The sequence below is a fragment of the Neoarius graeffei genome, chromosome 12 (assembly GCF_027579695.1).
Source record: "Neoarius graeffei isolate fNeoGra1 chromosome 12, fNeoGra1.pri, whole genome shotgun sequence".
Taxonomy (NCBI): domain Eukaryota; kingdom Metazoa; phylum Chordata; class Actinopteri; order Siluriformes; family Ariidae; genus Neoarius; species Neoarius graeffei.
This window is the reverse complement of record NC_083580.1, coordinates 54,954,274-54,964,988: the sequence shown is the minus strand read 5'-3', so window position 1 is coordinate 54,964,988 and position 10,715 is coordinate 54,954,274. Positions and strand designations below refer to the sequence as shown.

The 10,715-nt window shown below is 43.8% G+C and overlaps 1 pseudogene; it reads left to right on the top strand.

Moving 5' to 3' along the window:
• The first annotated feature begins 559 nt into the window (after nt 1-559).
• Nucleotides 560-10,165, top strand: LOC132894775 (olfactory receptor 51E1-like; annotated as a pseudogene).
• The last annotated feature ends 550 nt before the right edge of the window (nt 10,166-10,715 follow it).

Below are 10,715 nucleotides of genomic sequence, written 5' to 3'. Positions count from 1 at the left end.
TGCATTTATGATGTTACTGTTTCTAAGACCATCACCACTTGCCCCAACCAGAAGCCGTGGATTACTGCAGAGGTGCGTGCACTACTGGGGATCTGAACTGCTGCCTTCAGAGCAGGTGACAGGGTGGCCCTAAAAGTAGCGAGGGCCAAACTGTGTCAGGCCATCAGAGCAGCAAAGCACACACACACACACACACACACACACACACACACACACACACACACACACACACACACACAGAGAATCCACAGCTACTTCCGGGACATCGGTGACACACAGTGCATGTGGCAGGGCATTCAGGCCATCACAAACTACAGGACAACACCACCTGTCTGTGACAATGATGTCTCCCTTCCAGATGTGCTGAACAGCTTCTATGCATTGCTTGAGGTGCAGAATGGTGTGGCAACAAGGAAGACCATCCATCCTCCCAGTGACCAGGTGCTGTGTCTGACCACAGCTGATGTGAGGAAAACTCTATGCAGAGTCAACCCATGGAAGGCTGCTGGACCAGAAAACATCCCTGGTAGGTAAAGTGCTTAGAGGATGTGCGGACCAGATGGCAGATGTTCTCACTGAAATCTTCAACATCTTCCTGAGCAGTGCCATCATTCCAAATTGCTTCAAGACCACTATCATTGTCCTTATGCCAAAGAAGTCTACAGTGTCCTGCCTCAATGACTACTGTCCCATTGCACTCACACCCATCATTATGAAGTGCTTTGAGAGGCTCATCATGAGGCACATAAAGACCCTGCTACATCCCTCACTGGACCCTCTGCAGTTCACATATCACTGTAATCAGTCAACAGATGATGCCATAGCCACCACCCTTCATCTAGCCCTTAGCCACCTGGACAAGAAAGACACATTCTTTCGAATGCTGTTCATAGACATCAGTTCAGCATTCAACACAATCATCCCTCAGCAGCTAATGGGAAAGCTGGGCCTGCTGGGCCTGAACACCCCTCTCTGCAACTGGATCCTGGACTTCCTGACTGAAAGACCTCAGTCAGTCCGGCTTGGGAGCAGAACTTCCAGCACCACCATACTGAGCACTGGGGCCCCACAGGGCTGTGTGCTCAGTCCACTGTTGTTCACTATACTGACTCACGACTGTGCAGCAACTCACAGTTCAAATCACATCATCAAGTTTGCTGATGACACAACTGTAGTGGGTCACATCAGTAAGAACAATGAGTCAGCATACAAAGTGGAGGTTCAACAGCTATCGGACTGGTGCAGAGTCAACAACTTGTCTCTGAATGTGGACAAAACAAAAGAGATGGTTGTTGACTTCAGAAGAACATGGAGTGACTACTCTCCACTGTACATCAACGGCTCACTCGTGGAGAATGTCAAGAGCACCAAATTCCTTGGTGTTCATCTGGCAGAGAACCTCACCTCATTCCTCAACACCAGCTCCATAGTCAAGAAAGTCCAGGAATGTCTCTACTTCCTATGTAGGCTGAGGAAAACCCATCTCCTATCAACTGTATTCAACCAACTGTATATGGTTGAAATGACAAAAAAAAAAAAAGCCTTGATCTTGACCTTGACCTGCTGCAGTTAATGCAAAACTCTGTGGAACTTTGCTTATGTTTGATATTATTTTGTACTTGTTTATTTTATTTTTGGCCCACAGTAATTGGTTATGCTGTTGTGGAGGACCTGCCTATGATTTTTGATGGGCAAAGTTAAATAAAATAAAATAAAAATTATGAGTTTGCCATCTGCTGATGGTCCAATTGCATCAGCCCACCATGCTATCACGGTACATGCTACACACAGGCTATCATGGCCTGTATATAGTCAATTTTCAATGCAGGCTTATGTGTGACAAACGTTTCAAAACCAAGTTTATCTGTGAAACAATTCAATGAATGTGCCTGTATTATATCGCATAAAAGATTGTGCTCTTTACAATAAACACATTCAGTATCAGTTTTCCACTTGACACACTTTCCACATCAGCAGTAGATAGCTGCCGAACCCTTTTTCTTGTCTTCCCGACTTAGCACTTGCAAAGCACCACTGATTTCATCATTAAAATCATCTGATGATTTGCTGTTGAAATCATTTCCCAGATGTAGATAGTCCTTTTTTGAAGGTTCATACAGATATCCTGTTCTTCCGTTGTCCATACTGACTTGAAGAAAACTTTTCATCTGACTAAATCCAGGATAAGAAGTATGTTTACACTGGCTCTACTTAACTTCCCATGCTTAGCTATTAATAAATTTTTGTCACATCCTGGATGCCATACTGGTTACCCATGTGCAATAAAACTTGAAGTGCTTTTGGACTTTTAAGCTTATGATAGCTAATCTGGTGGCTGCACTTGTGGGCATTAATATAACCTCTTCAGACATAATGTGTACAATTGTATACATGAAGTCCCATAGCATTTTTCCTTGTGTCCAAAGGGGATAAATAGGGCTTGTGCTATTGATATCGATCATGTTTAAATGCTGTACTGGTACCATTTAAATTTTAGCCCTCCTATCTAGGATCACCACAAGCCACTGAAAGCTTATCTCATGCTTTTGCTCTGAGATACACCAGCATATCTGAGATATACCAGCAAAATTATTAGGAACCCCATTCTGAAAGTGGCTAAAACTGTGTGTTGCATGATGCTTTTCTAGTCATCATTGTTATAAAGAGTTTTCATTGTATTTTTCCTTTTCAGTTTGAACTGGTCTGGCCACTCTCTTTCTCTGATCTCTTTCTTTGGCTACCTCCACATTAATAGGTTTTAAAATTGTGTGTGTCAGGAATGCAGGCAACAGACAAATGTAAAAGCAGTAGATATTCATGACAGCAAAGCTGGCAGACAAATCCAAATCTGTGATTAAAGGCAGAGTTAAAAAAAAAATGCAAAGGTCGGGTGAGGCATAGACAGAATATCAAGGGCAGAGGTTATGAGCAATAACCAAAGTACAAACTGAATCAATAATCAAATAATCAGCATGGATAAACAAGGCTTGGTAAGGTCAGGCATGGGAACACTGAACATTTACTTTGCATGAATATTTGTACTGAGAGTCCTTTTATACTGTGCAGTGATGAGCTTGTGATTCTGAACAGGTGTGTGTGATAATCAGTGCTCCGGAGACTGAGAGAAATGAGGTGCAGGTTGGTTATTGTAGCCTGCGGTGGCAGTATTTGGAGGCCGCTGTGAACTTTGGGAGGTAGAGTCTTGAGTGTAAGCAGGTGCAGACTTGACAGTGTGCCTTGTGTGTCAGACTAGGTTTTATATTATCCTAAAGGATTTCACACAAACCAGGAAAAAATGCAATAATATGTCTGTGAAACAATATATATTCAAAGAATTATGAATGAATTGAGGCAGCACAGTGGTGTAGTGATTAGCACTGTTGCCTCACAGCAAGAAGGTTCTGGGTTTGAGCCCTGCAGCCGATGGGGGCCTTTCTGTGTGGAGTTTGCATGTTCTCCCCATGTCTGTGTGGGCTTCCTCTGGGTGCTCCGGTTTCCCCCACAGTCCAAAGACATGCAGGTTAGGCTAACTGGTGACTCTAAATTGACCGTAGGTGTGAATGGTTGTTTGTCTATATGTGTCAGCCCTGCGATGACCTGGTGACTTGTCCAGGGTGTACCCCGCCTCTCGCCCATAGTCAGCTGGGATAGGCTCCAGCTTGCCTGCGACCCTGCATGGGATAAGCGGTTACAGATAATGGATGGATGGATGAATCAATTGTGGTTTATTTGGTAGCATTTCATAGTATTACTGATTTTACTCTGCTTTACTATTGTACAAAGACAGGTGTGCGCTTTTCAATGGATTCCCCCAGTTCCCTTACCTCGGGGTTCCAGTGGGGATACCTACAGTTAGAGGTCAACCTACCCCCACACCATGTGTGAGACTAGGAAGTTGCCTGGCTGCCTAGCTCACAAACTAGAATCAGGGTGCCCCCTCCAACAAGTTAACTGACCTACAAGATGACATGATATCATTGCCATGACATCTAAATGAGTGATAGAAAACCAATCTCAAAATTCAGAATGTTTTTTTTTTTTTTTTGCAGGTAGCTCATGCCACCCCCAACAAGATGCTGACCATGATGCACATTCGTGAATCCTTCACTGATGTGGACATAGCCTATAAGAACTCATTGGGTTGTGCTTTAACATCTAACAGAGTGGGGTTTTTTTCACACCATGTTGTGTAAACTCAGGTCACATTTTCTGAAATACTCAGACTAGCTCATCTGGCAATAACAACCATGCCATAGCCAGCGAGAACTTTTTTTTTTGTCTCTAGTCTGGTGTTTGATGTGAATACTAAATTAAGCTCCTGAACTATGTCTGCATGATTTTATTCATTGCACTGCTGACTAATGATTAGATATTTACATGAATGACAAGATGTATAGGGGTGCTGTAACAACTCTCTGATGTTTGGGAAACAGAGGAACTGGGAGCAGGCTTCAGAACAGGTGTGTTTATTTTCAGTGCAATAATTAACCCCTATACACAGTCACCACACGCGTTTGGGAACACATCTCTCTCTCTCTCTCTCTCTCTCTCCCCTGGCTGTCTGAAGGACAGAGAGAGACACAAGTTAAGAGACAGCCAGTAATTAAGCACATGTGCACATCTTCACACGTTCCCTACTGGTTCAACCTGACTCCTCGCCGTTCATAGCTGACACTCAATCACACCACACACACACACAATGCCACAGATTCCTAATAAATTGCTTGAAGGGTGTACATTACAGTAAGCAGTCAGTTGTCTCAAAATTACTTGTGGGTGTATGGTGTGGCCCTTGTGGGTGTAAACCTCCAAGCCTAAATATTTTTGTATCTTTCCAGCCCTGCTGCTGACCCCTACAGATAATGCTTTCATACAGTTACATTTTCTAGTACATGACATAAAAGCCAAGAGACTTGGGCCACAAGAGATGGTGATATTGTAGAACATCCCATTTTTCTAAGCCATAAAACACAGCTTGACAGATGAGCAAGTCATTGCATAAGAATAACCTTCATCTCTGGACTTCTACAAAAATATCAGACAACTGCTTGGAGTAAAAGCTATATCTTCATTATCATGAATTGGAAATTGAAATAACATATGTAGAATACAGTTTAACTGAATTTTGATGGATATTTAATATTGGCATAATGGAGTTATCTTGCACAGAACTTTCAGTGACAAGTTTCTGAAACAAATATTAGGCATGTTATTCATTAGAGAAGAATGTATTTAAATGGTAATAGTTTTAATTCAATAATTTGTAAAATGTCTGGGGGTGGGGCGGCACGGTGGTGTAGTGGTTAGCGCTGTCGCCTCACAACAAGAAGGTCTGGGTTCAAGCCCCGTGGCCGGCGAGGGCCTTTCTGTGCGGAATTTGCATGTTCTCCCCGTGTCCACGTGGGTTTCCTCCGGGTGCTCCGGTTTCCCCCACAGTCCAAAGACATGCAGGTTAGGTTAACTGGTGACTCTAAATTGACCATACAGTGGTGCTTGAAAGTTTGTGAACCCTTTAGAATTTTCTATATTTCTGCATAAATATGACCTAAAACATCATCAGATTTTCACACAAGTCCTAAAAGTAGATAAAGAGAACCCAGTTAAACAAATGAGACAAAAATATTATACTTGGTTATTTATGTATTGAGGAAAATGATCCAATATTACATATCTGTGAGTGGCAAAAGTATGTGAACCTCTAGGATTAGCAGTTAATTTGAAGGTGAAATTAGAGTCAGGTGTTTTCAATCAATGGGATGACAATCAGGTGTGAGTGGGCACCCTGTTTTATTTAAAGAACAGGGTTCTATCAAAGTCTGATCTTCACAACACATGTTTGTGGAAGTGTATCATGGCACGAACAAAGGAGATTTCTGAGGACCTCAGAAAAAGCGTTGTTGATGCTCATCAGGCTGGAAAAGATTACAAAACCATCTCTAAAGAGTTTGGACTCCACCAATCCACAGTCAGACAGATTGTGTACAAATGGAGGAAATTCAAGACCATTGTTACCCTCCCCAGGAGTGGTCGACCAACAAAGATCACTCCAAGAGCAAGGCGTGTAATAGTCGGAGAGGTCACAAAGGACCCCAGGGTAACTTCTAAGCAACTGAAGGCCTCTCTCACATTGGCTAATGTTAATGTTCATGAGCCTGCCATCAAGAGAACACTGAACAACAATGGTGTGCATGGCAGGGTTGTGAGGAGAAAGCCACTGCTGTCCAAAAAGAACATTGCTGCTCGTCTGCAGTTTGCTAAAGATCACGTGGACAAGCCAGAAGGCTATTGGAAAAATGTTTTGTGGATGGATGAGACTAAAATAGAATTTTTGGTTTAAATGAGAAGCGTGATGTTTGGAGAAAGGAAAACACTGCATTCCAGCATAAGAACCTTATTCCATCTGTGAAACATGGTGGTGGTAGTATCATGGTTTGGGCCTGTTTTGCTGCATCTGGGCCAGGACGGCTTGCCATCATTGATGGAACAATGAATTCTGAATTATACCAGCGAATTCTAAAGGAAAATGTCAGGACATCTGTCCATGAACTGAATCTCAAGAGAAGGTGGGTCATGCAGCAAGACAACGACCCTAAGCACACAAGTCGTTCTTCCAAAGAATGGTTAAAGGAGAATAAAGTTAATGTTTTGGAATGGCCAAGTCAAAGTCCTGACCTTAATCCAATGGAAATGTTGTGGAAGGACCTGAAGTGAGCAGTTCATGTGAGGAAACCCACCAACATCCCAGAGTTGAAGCTGTTCTGTACGGAGGAACGGGCTAAAATTCCTCCAAGCCGGTGTGCAGGACTGATCAACAGTTACCGCAAACGTTTAGTTGCAGTTATTGCTGCACAAGGGGGTCACACCAGATACTGAAAGCAAAGAGTCACATACTTTTGCCACTCACAGATATGTAATATTAGATCATTTTCCTCAATAAATAAATGACCAAGTATAATATTTTTGTCTCATTTGTTTAACTGGGTTCTCTTTATCTACTTTTAGGACTTGTGTGAAAATCTGATGATGTTTTAGGTCATATTTATGCAGAAATATAGAAAATTCTAAAGGGTTCACAAACTTTCAAGCACCACTGTAGGTGTGAATGTGAGTGTGAATGGTTGTCTGTGTCTGTGTCAGCCCTGTGATGACCTGGCGACTTGTCCAGGGTGTACCCTGCCTTTCGCCCGTAGTTGGCTGGGATAGGCTCCAGCTTGCCTGCGACCCTGTGGAACAGGATAAAGCGGCTAGAGATAATGAGATGAGATGTCTGGGGGCTTTTTTTTTCAATTATCTCTAAAATATATGACTATACTATTTGTGGCAGCAGGGGCGTGGTCAAGCGCCAGTCTGTGACAGGAAGGCAGAGTCAGGGAAGGTAAGTGGCAGAATCACTACACCTGATGTCAATTAACCTGTGTTTGTGTGTCTTCCCAGTGACCGCGTCCTATATAAAGAGAGAGAGAGCAGAGGAAGGCAGCTCTCTCCTGAACCAGCCAACTTGTGTGTTTGTATGACTGGGAGAATATTTGTGTCTGAAAAGAAGAAATAAATTGAGTTATGGAACTTTATTCTGGCCTGCCGTCTTTCTGTGCTCCTCCCCCTCCTACGAACTGCCACAGTAGTGCCGAAACCTGGGATGGAGCACAGGAAAAGAACAGCCCCATGGAGTCCTCCTCCTTCGCAGACCTGGTCCACGCCCTCACCACAGCCCAGCAGAGCCAGCACCAGGCGCGAGTCATCCTCCGGAAGGAGCAAGAGCACCGGTTCAAGGCCCTGGTGCTGGCGCAGCAGGAAGATCGACAGGCTTTCCGGCACCTCCTCGTGTCGGCGGGGTCCACCATCTCCACCGCCGCGGGCCCTTCTTCACTCACCCTAGCCAAGATGGGCCCGCAGGACGACCCCGAGGCCTTCCTCACGCTCTTCGAGCAGACAGCAGAGGCCTCGGGCTGGCCGGTGGAACAGCGAGCGGCGCGGCTCCTCCCCCTGCTAACAGGCGAGGCGCAGCTGGCTGCGCTACAGCTCCCCGCCGACCACCGGCTGGCCTACGCGGACCTTCGCCGGGCCGTCCTCCAGCGGGTGGGGCGCACCCCCGAACAACAGCGACAGCGCTTCCGCGCTCTGCGGCTGGAGGAAATCGGCCAGCTGTTCGCGTTTGGCCAGCAGCTCCAGGATGCCTGCTGGCGGTGGTTGAGGGCCACCAACCACGAAGTCGAGGGAATCCTTGATCAGGTGGTGCTGGAGCAGTTCATCGGCCGCATGCCAGAGGGAACTGCAGAGTGGGTCCAGTGCCACCACCCGGTGTCGCTGGATCAGGCCATCGAGTTGGCGGAGGACCATTTGGCGGTTGATCAGATGGCAGGCCAGAATAAAGTTCCATAACTCAATTTATTTCTTCTTTTCAGACACAAATATTCTCCCAGTCATACAAACACACAAGTTGGCTGGTTCAGGAGAGAGCTGCCTTCCTCTGCTCTCTCTCTCTTTAAATAGGGCGCGGTCACTGGGAAGACACACAAACACAGGTTAATTGACATCAGGTGTAGTGATTCTGCCACTTACCTTCCCTGACTCCGCTCTCCTGTCACAGACCGGTGCTTGACCACGCCCCCGCTGCCACACTATTATGCTTAATTATGACCACATGAATTTCAGAGTAAAAAGTAATCAACTAAAGGTTTATTTTGAGGTATCATAAGATCTAAAAGGGGCGGCACGGTGATGTAGTGGTTAGCGCTGTCGCCTCACAGCAAGAAGGTCCTGGGTTCGAGCCCCGTGGCTGGCGAGGGCCTTTCTGTGCGGAGTTTGCATGTTCTTCCCGTGTCTGCGTGGGTTTCCTCCGGGTGCTCCGGTTTCCCCCACAGTCCAAAGACATGCAGCTTAGGTTAACTGGTGACTCTAAATTGACCGTAGGTGTGAATGTGAGTGTGAATGGTTGTCTGTGTCTATGTGTCAGCCCTGTGATGACCTGGCGACTTGTCCAGGGTGTACCCCGCCTTTCGCCCGTAGTCAGCTGGGATAGGCTCCAGCTTGCCTGCGACCCTGTAGAACAGGATAAAGTGGCTAGAGATAATGAGATGAGATGAGATCATAAAACACTAAGAATATCATGATTTGGATGTTAAAATATTCACACAGATGGTGTACATTATTTTTTAAAGTCATGCATTATAATGAATATTTATTTCTCTTCCTTCTGTAGCAAAGCTGAAAACACAGTGGAAAATAGATCAAGTGTTACCACATTCATTCTGGATGGCTACATTGTCATGGACCAGCAGAAGCATTTGTTCTTTATTTTTCTCCTACTCTATGCTGCAATTGTGATACTGAACTCACTTCTGATTGCCATTATCTGTTTTGAAAGAACATTGCATAATCCAATGTATATCTTTGTTTGCAATCTGTCTTGTAATGGTATCTATGGCAGCAGAAATTTGAATCCTTATCTGTTATTTAATTTCTCTATTGAAGGGCACAAAATATCTTTAACAAATTGTCTCATACAAATCTTCTGTTTACATACTTACAATATTATTGAGCTAAGTATATTGGCCTTTATGAGCTATGACCGTTATGTTGCAATTTGTTACCCACTACACTATCATGATTTAATGTCAACAAAAAACTTCAGGGATTTATATTTTTTACATGGGCTTATCCATTAGCTACTTTTCTGATATATGAGTCATTCACAATACGCTTAACCTTTTGTAGACAAATTATAGATAAGACGCACTGTGCTAATTTTGACCTCATGAGACTATCTTGCACAGACATCACTATCCATAGCATAATTGGACTTAGTCTAATAGCTGTTTACATGATTCCATAGATTATGATGATTTTTTTCTCTTATGTACAAATTTTGCGTGTTTGCATTTATTCATCCAAGGAATGTCAAACTAAAGCCATCCAAACATGTACACCTCATCTTCTTGCTGTTTTGAATTATTTTGTTGGAATATTTTTTGAAATAATACAAAGTCGGCTAAATTCAAGGAATTTGCCATATGAATTCCGGACTTTCATGTCTTTATATTTTATGTCCTCCTCTGTTTAATCCAGTTGTCTATGGTATGAGCAGTCAGGTTATAAAGAAACATATTCAGATTTTTTCTTTGTTAAAAACATGGCTTCCTTAAAAAAAATTGAGAAAAAAGTGTAAAATTTCACATGCACACACTGTCATTGCTTTTGTTTGGTCTTCTATTTTTCAGTGTGGTGATTGAGGCCTAATTTTGTTTGTTCTACCGTTTATGAATAGGAATCCAAATAAAAATGGCTTAAATTGAATTAATCTGGCAATAGCATGATTCTAAACTTTCTCAGAAACACTTATAATCTTAACCTTTCAGAACTTTACTGCTGTAACAGCCTCCATGTTTTTTGAAGACTTTCCACTAGATTTTGTCATGTAGCAATGAGGATTTGTGCCCATTCAGCCACAAAAAACATTATTGATGGAAGGTTCTGATGTCATACGACAAGGCATAGCACACAACTGGAGTTCCAATTTTGCAAAGAACTAGAGACCAGAGATTTAAGCTGTGACACGTGAAACATGGGGTGGATGCGTCGCATGGGGAGTGGTAGTGCCAGTCTGTTAGAACATGAGTTGATTACCTTTTTGATGAGGAAGCGTCCTAGGTACCTGGGAGCCAGCTTGCAGGAGATGTTCTGAGTGGCAGATGGTGTGTGGAGAGCATGACTCGTTG